Source organism: Vipera ursinii (assembly GCF_947247035.1).
Source record: "Vipera ursinii genome assembly, chromosome: 7".
NCBI lineage: Eukaryota > Metazoa > Chordata > Lepidosauria > Squamata > Viperidae > Vipera > Vipera ursinii.
In genome coordinates, this window is record NC_139521.1 from 34,547,062 (window position 1) to 34,558,464 (window position 11,403).

Genomic DNA, 11,403 nt, shown 5'->3' on the forward strand with positions numbered 1-11,403 from the left:
CATATTTTATTGATGAGAATGAATGATTCTACACTCAAGCAATGCAGGCTGTAAGCACTCAAGCAATGTCTCACTTAAAAGACAAAACACAAATGTTAAAATAAATGTCTTGTTCTTTACCCTAATCTTGGTATTAGGTAATATATAAAGGACTGAACCTTACCCCAAACTGCAGTTAACGAAACCAAACATTTTATGTTTGCTGAAGCTCAGAGAACTTACTCTTCATTCTTTCAGGCATGCATAAAATAGGCATTAATAGAAGGACAGAAAAATAATCTCCACTGCATTCCTAGCCATAACAGCTTTAAGTGAAGATTAGTTTTTAATTAGACTACCATCGCAAGAAGAAATTCTATCCTTTAAGAATACTGTAAAAACAATTAAGAGTTTTACTCAGCAAGATAGTTTACACAGTGACTCTGTTCTATGAACAAATGCAATTTCTGCTCCATTCAATGTAGATAGTTCAAATATTTTTATTAATGCTTTTGGAGTGCAGGTGGTTTGCCTTAAACTCTACTTTTTTCCAATATACTACTTTTTCTTGCATACTCTCAACTAATACATGATACAACAAGAACCTGGAGTTTCTGAAATTGCATGCACTCTCAAGTACAGTCAGATCTTAAGATTTGGTTTGCATCACCTGTAAAAAGGATAACAGATAATGAGTTCTCACCTTTGGTCCACAGAATATATGATAACCCACATGTGATTTCAGGCAACACTGTTTTGCAACCAAAGTCCTATGGAGCAATCTCAAAAATTGCAGTTTTCTAAACCATAAACAATTCCTTCAATTATCTCTAACTACACAATATGACATGCTGTCCCACAAAATGAATAAGAGGCACTATATTTGCAATTTTCACAAGTATAGATATTATTTTATGACCTAGAATCTCCTAGCACATCCCCTAGTACTTTAAAAACCCAGCTAATTCAATTTTGAAAATTTCTATTTATTAACAAACGGCGAGCAATCCAACACGCTGCAAAACAAAGCATCAGCTTTAAACTTAGGTTTTACTTCTACCAAAGGGCCATAATAATAGACCAACATTTGACACTTTCCTTTTGTTAACAAATGATTAGCCACTAAATCCATTTGGTGAGCTGAATAGCATTACAGTGATCACTTGAAATGATACTTGGTCTGGAACCAGAAAAAAGGCTGTCCAATCTCATTTCTCCTAGACATATATATAAATTTGTTCACTTTCTCTGAGAACTTCATAAAAAACGTTCCTATGTTTAACATATATAGGTAAATATTTATATGCAAACTCAATTGTAGATAATCTAACATATTAATTATTTAAAGAGCTATGGCTAAAAGATAACAGAGCCAAAAACAACCGTAACCACCATTAATCATTAAAAGAATCAAGTGCTAATCAACTGGAGAGGAACAAAGCTTATCAACCACGACTGGGATCTGCAACTCTATTGCTTCCACTGCTAAGTGAGACATCAGGTGACCGCCACATGCAGTTCTGGTTCCATGTTCTCCATTAAGTCTGATTGTCAGAAGCAAGTTTGTGAAACTCACAAATGGTGATCACATGGTATGTAAATGCATGCCTGTTGCAAAGCACCCAAATGGTGATGTAGCCCAAGAAGAGAGGACTGGTCACAAAGCTGTTTTTCCTTCCATTTACCCTCCATAATTTCAATTGGTTACTAAACAAGGTAAGTGAGGACTACACGTATACTGAGAAGTGTTTTCCCAATAGTTTTTCAATTCTGCCCAGTTACCAAACTATCAAAATATTTCAGTACATTCTACAGGTGAAACTCGGAAAATTAGAATATCGTGCAAAAATTCATTTATTTCAGTAATGCAACTTAAAAGGGGAAACTAATATACGAGATAGACTCATTACATGCAAAGCAAGATAGTTCAAGCCGTGATTTGCCATAATTGTGATGATTATAGCGTACAGCTCATGAAAACCCCAAATCCACCTCAGAAAATTAGAATATTACATGCAATCAATAAAACAAAGAGTGTACACAGAACAATATCGGACCTCTGAAAAGTATAAGCATGCATATGTACTCAGTACTTGGTTTGGACCCCTTTTGCAGCAATTACTGCTTCAATGCGGCATGGCATGGAAGCTATCAGCCTGGGACACTGCTGAGGTGTTATGGAAGACCAGGATGCTTCAATAGCAGCCTTCAGCTCTTCTGCATTGTTCGGTCTCATGTCTCTCATCTTTCTCTCGGCAATGCCCCATAGATTCTCTATGGGGTTCAGGTCAGGCGAGTTTGCTGGCCAATCAAGCACAGTAATCCCACAGTCATTGAACCAGGTTTTGGTGCTTTTGGCAGTGTGGGCAGGTGCCAAGTCCTGCTGGAAAATGAAGTCAGCATCCCCATAAAGCTCGTCTGCGGAAGAAAGCATGAAGTGCTCCAAAATCTCCTGGTAGATGGCTGCATTGACCCTGGACTTAATGAAGTACAGTCGACCAACACCAGCAGATGACATGGCTCCCCAAATCAACACAGACTGTGGAAACTTCACACTGGACTTCAAGCATCTTGCAGTGTGTGCCTCTCCATTCTTCCTCCAGACTCTGTGTTCTTGGTTTCCAAATGAGATGCAAAAGTTGCTCTCATCAGAAAAGAGGACTTTGGACCACTGAGCAACAGACAAGGTCTGTTTTTCTTTAGCCCAGGTAAGATGCTTCTGACATTGTTGTTCAGGAGCGGCTTGACAAGAGGAATACAACATTTGAAGCCCATGTCCAGGATCCCTCTGTGTGTGGTGGCTCTTGATGCACTGACTCCAGCCTCAGTCCACTCTTTGGGAAAGTCCCCAACACTTTTGAATGGCCTTTTCCTGATAATCCTCTCCAGGCTGCGGTCATCCCTGCTGCTTGTGCACCTTTTTCTTCCACACTTCTCCCTTCCACATAACTTTCTATTAATGTGCTTTGATACAGCACTTTGGGAACATCCAACTTCTTTTGCAATTACCTTTTGAGGCTTTCCCTCCTTATGGAGGGTGTCAATGATGGTTTTCTGCACAACTGTCAGGTCAGCAGTCTTCCCCATGATTGTGATTCCTACTGAACCAGACTGAGAGACCATTTAAAGGCTCAGGAACCCTTTGCAGGTGTTATGGCTTAATTAGCTGATTAGAGTGGGACACTTTGAGCCTAGAATATTGCACCTTTTCACAATATTCTAATTTTTTGAGATTGTGGATTTGGGTTTTTCATGAGCTGTAAGCCATAATCATCACAATTATGACAAATCACGGCTTGAACTATCTTGCTTTGCATGTAATGAATCTATCTCATATATTAGTTTCCCCTTTTAAGTTGCATTACTGAAATAAATGAACTTTTGCACATTCTAATTTTTCGAGTTTCACCTGTAGTTCTGAACGCTGAATGCTTTTACTTTATGGATGTGTTCTTCATTGGGAATAATTAACAGTAACTTAGAATAGTTATGTTGCCACAAATGATACAAGTCCAACCCTTTTTGAATTGACTATATTAATGTCAGGTGCAAAGAATCAGGACCATACATTAAATTGTAATTCAAAAGTTTTATTACTCAAGCTACACACAAGAATCTAGTCAAATTAAGTTCAATATTAAATTGGTACCAGATGAGGGTTAACAGAATTCAAGATGGGTTGTACATGAACCTTTTGTGACAATTAACCATTCTAAGCTGATGGATTCTTAACTCCATCTCCCAGCTCTGCCTGCTCTTCTCCTACAATATTATCTACAAAGCAATATAAATATTCAACAAATCAAAAACTTGTTTTGCACAAACTGCATGATCTTGTGCAATGCTAAAGACCTACACACACTTTTTCTATGCACAGCCAAGGGTTTACATTCATTTTACATGAAACTTGACTAGATGGCAACACTCAAAGCAGAGAAAATGTAGCTTTAAGCAAATTCTATTTATTGAAATAAATCAGAAAAACAAAGATCCATTCATATACCTTTCCTGGGTTTTTGCTGAATGAATAAAGTTTGGCAATACTTAACTAAACATGTTAAAATGTTTAGTTCAAAAATATTACTAGATTAAATCTTTTTATGAAATTTTAAACATAGTATGAAAAGTTGTTTGCTTAAGTTAACTGGCAACTGAATACTTAATTTTTTTTATTACAGAACTAATACTTGGTACTCTTAAAAAAATTAAGGCTTGAGTTTAAAATGATTTTTCTCTTTGTCTTTAAAAGCAAAGGATCCTTGCAATAAGGGTTATTCCTTAAAAATGGGAAAATATTTATTTATTAAATTTATATGTTGCTCATCTCACCCTGCAAAGTGACTTTGGGCAGCTCATAATCATAAAAATATCAAAACATTAAATATAGACACAAGAAGGCAAGATTGATAAGGTGGCTGCATCTCTTCTGTAAGTCCACAAGTTTCCTCCAACATAGACTCCCTCAGGCCAACTGGAAAGCCAGGTTTTAATGTGCTATTCTGAAGGCTAAAAGGGTGGGGACAGACCTCACCTCAGGTAGCAAAATATTCCAAAGAGTGGGGACCTCAAGCAGAAAAGACTCTCCTGCTAGTCAAAACTCTTTACAGTGGGGCACACAGAGTACCCTTTGACCAGATCAAGTGGGACAAGCAAAGACAGTTCCTCAGATAACCTGGTCCCATACCACAAAATACTCTATGCAAAACATACAATAATACAAAATAAAATTTAAAAATATAATAGAAGAGTATTGCTGGTCGTAGTAGAGAATAGGTACAGATTGAAAAAGATATTTATAAAAGAAGTTCTTAAGCCAAAATCCTCTGAAACAAACTTTTTGCCATATAATGGTTGCCCCTTAATCTCTACAATAATCTTTCCTTGGTTTCATTGTGGAAAGAACTGTTAGACAGTATTAGTCTGTATATTTCATACAGGCACAATTGCATATTTAGCCCTCAGTTACCAATTTGTTGTTGTTAGCTGCGAAGTCGTGTCCGACCCATCGCGACCCTATGGACAACATTCCTCCAGGCCTTCCTGTCCTCTACCATCTTCTGGAGTCCATTTAAGCTCACGCCTACTGCTTCAGTGACTCCATCCAGCCACCTCATTCTCTGTCGTCCCCTTCTTCTATTGCCCTCGATCTTCCCCAGCATTAGGCTCTTCTCCAGGGAGTCCTTCCTTCTCATTAGGTGGCCAAAGTACTTGAGTTTTAGCTTCAGGATCTGGCCTTCTAAAGAGCAGTCAGGATTGATCTCCTCTAGGACTGACCGGTTTGATCGCCTTGCAGTCCAAGGGACTCGCAGGAGTCTTCTCCAGCACCACAGTTCAAAGGCCTCAATTCTTTGGCGCTCAGCCTTTCTTATGGTCCAACTTTCACTACCATACATTGCAACTGGAAAGACCATAGCCTTGACTATACGCACTTTTGTTGACAGGGTGATGTCTCTGCTTTTTAGTGTGCTGTCTAGATTTGCCATGGCTTTCCTCCCCAGGAGCAAGCGTCTTTTAATTTCTTGGCTACAGTCCCCATCTGCAGTGATCTTGGAGCCCAGGAAAATAAAATCTGTCACTACCTCCATTTCTTCCCCATCTATTTGCCAGGAATTGAGAGGGCCAGATGCCATGATCTTGGTTTTCTTAATGTTAAGTTTCAACCCAAGTTTTGCACTCTCCTTCTTCACCTGCAACAAGAGGCTCTTTAGTTCTTCTTCACTTTCTGCCATTAGAGTGGTATCATCTGCGTATCTTAGGTTGTTGATATTTCTTCCGGCAATCTTAATTCCAACTTTTGATTCATCTAGCTCTGCCTTTCTCATGATGTGCTCTGCATATAAGTTAAATAGGCAGGGCGACAGTATACAGCCTTGCCGGACTCCTTTCCCAATTTTGAACCAATCAGTGGTTCCGTGTCCAGTTCTCACTGTTGCTTCTTGACCCGCATATAGGTTTCTCAAGAGACCAATAAGATGGTCTGGTACTCCCATCTCTTTAAGAACTTGCCACAGTTTGTTATGATCCACACAATCAAAGGCTTTAGCATAGTCAATGAAGCAGAAGTAGATGTTTTTCTGGAACTCCCTAGCTTTCTCCATGATCCAGCGTATGTTGGCAATTTGATCTCTAGTTCCTCTGTCTCTTCGAAATCCTGCCTGCACTTCTGGTAGTTCTCGATCCACATACTGCTGAAGTCTAGCTTGTAGGATTTTAAGCATGACTTTACTAGCATGAGAAATGAGTGCAATGGTGCGATAGTTTGAACATTCTTTGGCACTGCCTTTCTTAGGAATTGGAATGTAAACTGATCTTTTCCAATCCTGTGGCCACTGTTGAGTTTTCCAAATTTGCTGGCAAATTGAGTGTAGCACTTTTACTGCATTGTCTTTTAAGATTTTGAATAGCTCAGCTGGAATACTGCAGTTACCAATAGCCAAATCATTATAGCTGTTGAATAGTATCTGCTTAATTCTTAAAATTTCTCTCAGTTCTTTTATCTTTAGTTTATAAGACTACTATTCATGACTATATGAAAATAAGTCATTTGCTTATCAAATCTACACATCATACTAAACTATAATACGGGTTGTTTAGTATCTTATGCAAGTCCAACTAATAATGCATATTAAACACTGACTTTTGTCTTAGAATCAGACAATGTATCAGACAATTCACTTACGTTTTATTGAATAAGCTACAATTAAACAAACTACAATTTGGATCTGGTCGCCATGTTCAATGGACCTTTCTCTTTGGTTTTGCTTTCTTCAACTTGCTGCAAAGCAGTAGATCTATCTACTACACTATCACCCTCATTCATAACAGCCAATAACAGGATTAATAATATAACTAATTAGAAGAAATAAGATTGGTGCCTAAGAGAAACACATTTATGATTGCATCCTATTAACAACCAGTATAAGTGAGTTTAATATACAATACTTTGTTACTGTTTTTTAAGGCAGGCTAATCTTAAGTGTCTTACTAGCTGAGAATTCTGTCTAGCATATGAAAAAAAACATTCTAAAATAATTACATAAATGTCACTTACAAAAAATACAAAACAGAATTGAAAAATAAAGAAAAAAGTAGACTCATATTCAGGATCAACAATTAATAAACTAAAAAGGGACTGACTTTGAAAATGGGAAGATGACTTGTATTTGGCTGCAAGCCTCTCAGATTGTTAAGGTCATCATACAAAACACACAAATTGAAGAAAGTAAACTATCCAATTTTCAAGACCTTCCTTTCTGAATATTCTAAGTTATATCCTTTCAAAGAATGTGAAGGTCAAACTGTGGTGGACTCTGTCAACAAGCCAGAAAAGGAACAGAAAGATCAAGGATGAAGTCTCCCCAAAGTTAAGCACTCTGAAGGCCTCCTGAAATCCTAGAGGAATTTGCCAAGGCAATGTTATTACATAGAAACTTTTTAAAATTAATGTAAGATTGTGATATGTGAACAAATACTAGGCTATACAGTGAACTGGATCCAAATAGGAAAAACATTTAGAAGTTGGTGGGGTGCACACACTGCATCTACTGGCAACTTCCTTAAAGAATTGCATTCCTTCCTTGACTCATACAGTAAGACACACTGGATTAAGGGAAATCAATTTAATATGCATGTCCAATCAGTCTCCAAATCACTTTCTCCTCTTAAAATTCAGATTGCTGCATATCCTAGTATATCTATTTAGGCATGTTTTGCATATATGGCAGATGTAATATGGAACCTGTTACTGTTTAACTAAACAGAAATTACTTTTCAATAGATATGAATAGGATTTAAGCAAGCTTAAGTGTTGCTTGAAATAAGTGGGACTTTGCTATGAGTGGATTATATTCACTTATGGACTATGTCCTAAATATTATATTCCTTTAAGATAGACAGGGAGATGGCAAGGATAAACTACCTCTGGATTCCTGCCATGATATAGATATCTCCATGAAGTCACCAAGATTCAAATTTGATTTAAAGGAGACTATATTTAATGAAGTGCTTACACTTGGACCAAGGAGAGCCAAGTTTAACCAACTCAGCAAGAGCCTACCATCATCTCTCAAACCAATTTATCTCACAGATTTATGTGGTGGGACAAAATAAGAAATCCTCATGTATGCCATCTCAATCTTTCAAGAGAAAAAGTGGAATATAATTGCAATAAACAAATCTTGGCATTTAAAATGCTTTTTTCAGATTATAAAGTTTATAATCTTCCACTACATGATGCCAAGAATTCTGCATGCCTTCCTTTTTGAGACATATTAATCACCCTTTGCTCTTCAAAACAAACTCTGGGCAAGCATAACAAGAGAAATCACAGCCTCAATCCATACTTAACAGCTCCTTCCTTTCCAAGCCCACTAATAAGAAAAGATAATTACTGCCTACTTCCTTCAATTTTTCTCCAGCACTTTAGTTAGGTCACAACAACTGGATTCTGATCCAATTAGGAAAGACAGGCCGACCTTGATAAAAAATAATGAACTTAGACCAAGGGAAAAACAATAAAAGACTGGCAGGGATTTTAGAAGTGGATAAAACTTAAAAGCACTCTGAAATCAAGTACAGGAATTGTGTTGGGAAGGAGAGACAGAGTAGAAAAACGTCTTTAAAGGCTTTGTCTCACTTTAAGAACTAGCTCTCTTAAAAAGATTTGATTTAGCAACTACTCTTGAAAGAAAAGGGAGTCGTCCCCCCCCCTCCCGGTTTCTAAGTTCTTTTCATTCCCAACGTGGCTCGCCCTGCCCTACTCTGCTAAGGACAGAGCAGGACAAAAGCTCCCGGGCAGGCTGCAGCCCCTCGTGTCTCGCTTGCCATTCTACTCACGTCCTGACACACACACCCCGAAAAGGGAGGCTCTCCGCCACCCATCCAAATGCAATTGTTGGGGCGGCCGGGCAGAAAAACTCCTAACTTTGCAGAAAGCACTAACTTTCCCACCTCCCCTTGTGCGGTAGCCCCGGCGCCTCTTTCTCCGTTAGCTCTTTTGCACTCCCGCTTTCCTGGCTGCTTCTGCCAGAAGCCCCCCTTCTCGTGCGGGAAAGACCCCGGTGGGAAGGCACCGCGGGCATTCCGACCCCGAACTTTCTGCTACTCTGGTTTTCCGCGGGTCCAGGTCACCGCGAGACCCATCCTGCCCCGTTTCTCACCTCTAAGGTTTCCCCGCAAAAGGCGGAGGCATCGGGGGAGATGGCTTCCACCGAGGAAAAACGCCAGCCTGCCCTCTCGCATGGTGCTGGGTCCGGGTCCCTAGTCTGCCTTTCTTCCTCTCCTCACTGCCTGGTAGCAGCAACAGCGGCGGCGCCTCCTTTGCTCCTGCTGCCGCGCGTCGCCACACGCTCCGGTCCCCGGATTCCTCCGCCAAAGCAGGGGCAGCCGCCACAAACCGCGTCCGGAACTAATTTCTCTGGCATGAAAAGTTAAACCACTCTTCAGCGACTGCACGGCTCGCAACCATCTGGCTCCGGAGTGATTATAACCCTGCAGATCAAACGCGCCACTATCATGCTCCTTCGCCCCTTTGAGGGCAGAGCGCGTGTAGCAGAGCAATAGTTGTGATCACACGAACCGTGTGTGTATGTGTGAGTGAGAGAGAGGTGTATGTGGGGGGAGAGATGAAAGGGCTTAAGGCTAAGGGAGGTAACTGTGTAGGGTCAGGGCCCTGTTTACTCAGGAGGAAGTCTCACCGGCTTCATTAGCTGCTTGGAGCTTGACCAAATCTGTTTACTCGGAAGTAAAGCTAGGTGGCGCTTCCTTTGAAGCTGGCAAACTTTATTTTAACCTGGCCGGGTGTAAGCCTTCCTGAATTCACATGCACACAGTTGATCTTTAAGATAAATCCAGCTAAATCTTTTTAAGAACCCTTAAATATATTTAATGCTCCTTCGCTACTACTTTTAAAGTAATGTTTGCCTCTAGCAGTATGTTAATCTTTTCTTTGAACCCTCGAAGATTTGGCTTTAATCCACCATTGGGTTAATGTCCTAAAGCAAGGAAATGTGAACAAGGCATCTTTTCCTCTCTCTCTCTCTCTCTCTCTTTGTAAGAACTAAAGCCTCAGATCTCAAGAGTTTCTAGTTTCCACCCGCCCGGATTTCGGCCGAGCATGATAGTGTTCTGCTCCGAGTCCGTCTCTCAGCACTTCCATGCCTGTAATTGCTTTATACGCTGCACATTCTGTTACAAGCCCTTAAAAGGAAGACTCCGCGAACCAAAACTCGCCTCCTTTGGCACTTTAATACTCTACCGCCCCAAACCTTCAGCAACACCGACCGCGACAACGCAGGGCACATCAACCTGCAGTTGCGCTCACAGCTGGGGATTCGCTAACCTTTCAATCTTGCAGAACCCCAAGGCAACTCAACGCCCTTCGTGCGGATTCCGCAAAGTATCATATCCCAACCAGAAATTAAAGACAGAAAAGGGCAACTACGCCAACTTGGGAGGCCCAAGCAGTTCTAAAAACAGTCGCATATTTGAATTAAAAACAAAACTTGCCCGATTTAAACTAAGGAATGCACACGCGATTACCCGCCTCCCCCCGCAATAGTTTGGACCACAACCTTCAGAACACAGCGCAAGCCAATTTGTCTTCCTACTAAAGGAGTAGCTATGTTTACTCATGTGTAAAGCACTGGCTGCAAGCAGGCTTATTCCTGGTTACATGTAAAACGGATGCTGCCTGAATCAAATCGTCTCCCTGGATTCAGGCGCCTCCGGGATTTGACGGTTGATCCTAAAACAGGAGTACATTGCCCGAGGCTTCAACGTCGTTCTGATCGGCGGTCGAATGCTTTCTCAGTTAAGCAATACCGCTTAAATTCTTGATTATTAATTACAGCGCCTTGCCGAGCAAGGTTACTGGAGCTCAACTCCGCAAAGGACCGCCCTGTCGGTAACTTCAGAAGTGCCCACAGCTTCTATTGCCCAACAAAAGATTACTGTACCGTAACCACCTCCGCGCCCGCTTCTAAGAGGAAATAAATGGATAGACAGTACCTTACTTAGGGAATTTCAAAGTTGAGTTACTTACTTTTAGGAGTAGGAATTTCCACACACCAGATGCATTGCTGGATTATTTTTGAGAGACTGAGCCTTGGAAGGGATTCTCCAATAGGAACTGGGAGGGGGGAGTTTCTCTTGGAGGAGGGGGAAAATGGGAGGGTTTTCATATTCCATTTAAGAGCTTTGATTTAAAATGCAACCCGATACCAGCAACCCACCTCTTAATTTCAGGAACCCTTCGAACAATTTATAGAAAGATGACTTTTCTCCCCTAACCCATTGATAAAAGAGGCGAGGCTTGCTCTGATGAATGAATTTTTTAAAAACTGCCATGTCATGAACGGGTAGTTTGAAATCCTTTGAAGAGCTCAATAAAACCTGGAGTTCACCTGACTATCAGCAGTTTACAGA

General features: G+C 40.4%; 1 protein-coding gene across 2 annotated transcripts in view; it reads right to left on the reverse strand.

Moving 5' to 3' along the window:
- FAT1 (FAT atypical cadherin 1) overlaps window positions 1-9,288 on the reverse strand; it is a 126,981-nt gene extending 117,693 nt beyond the window's left edge. For both annotated transcript variants that reach the window (XM_083367003.1, XM_083367002.1), the window contains exon 1: window positions 9,138-9,288. The gene's annotated coding sequence lies outside the window, so the exon portion shown is untranslated. The remainder of the gene's footprint in view (window positions 1-9,137) is intronic.
- Between the last annotated feature and the right edge of the window lie 2,115 nt (window positions 9,289-11,403).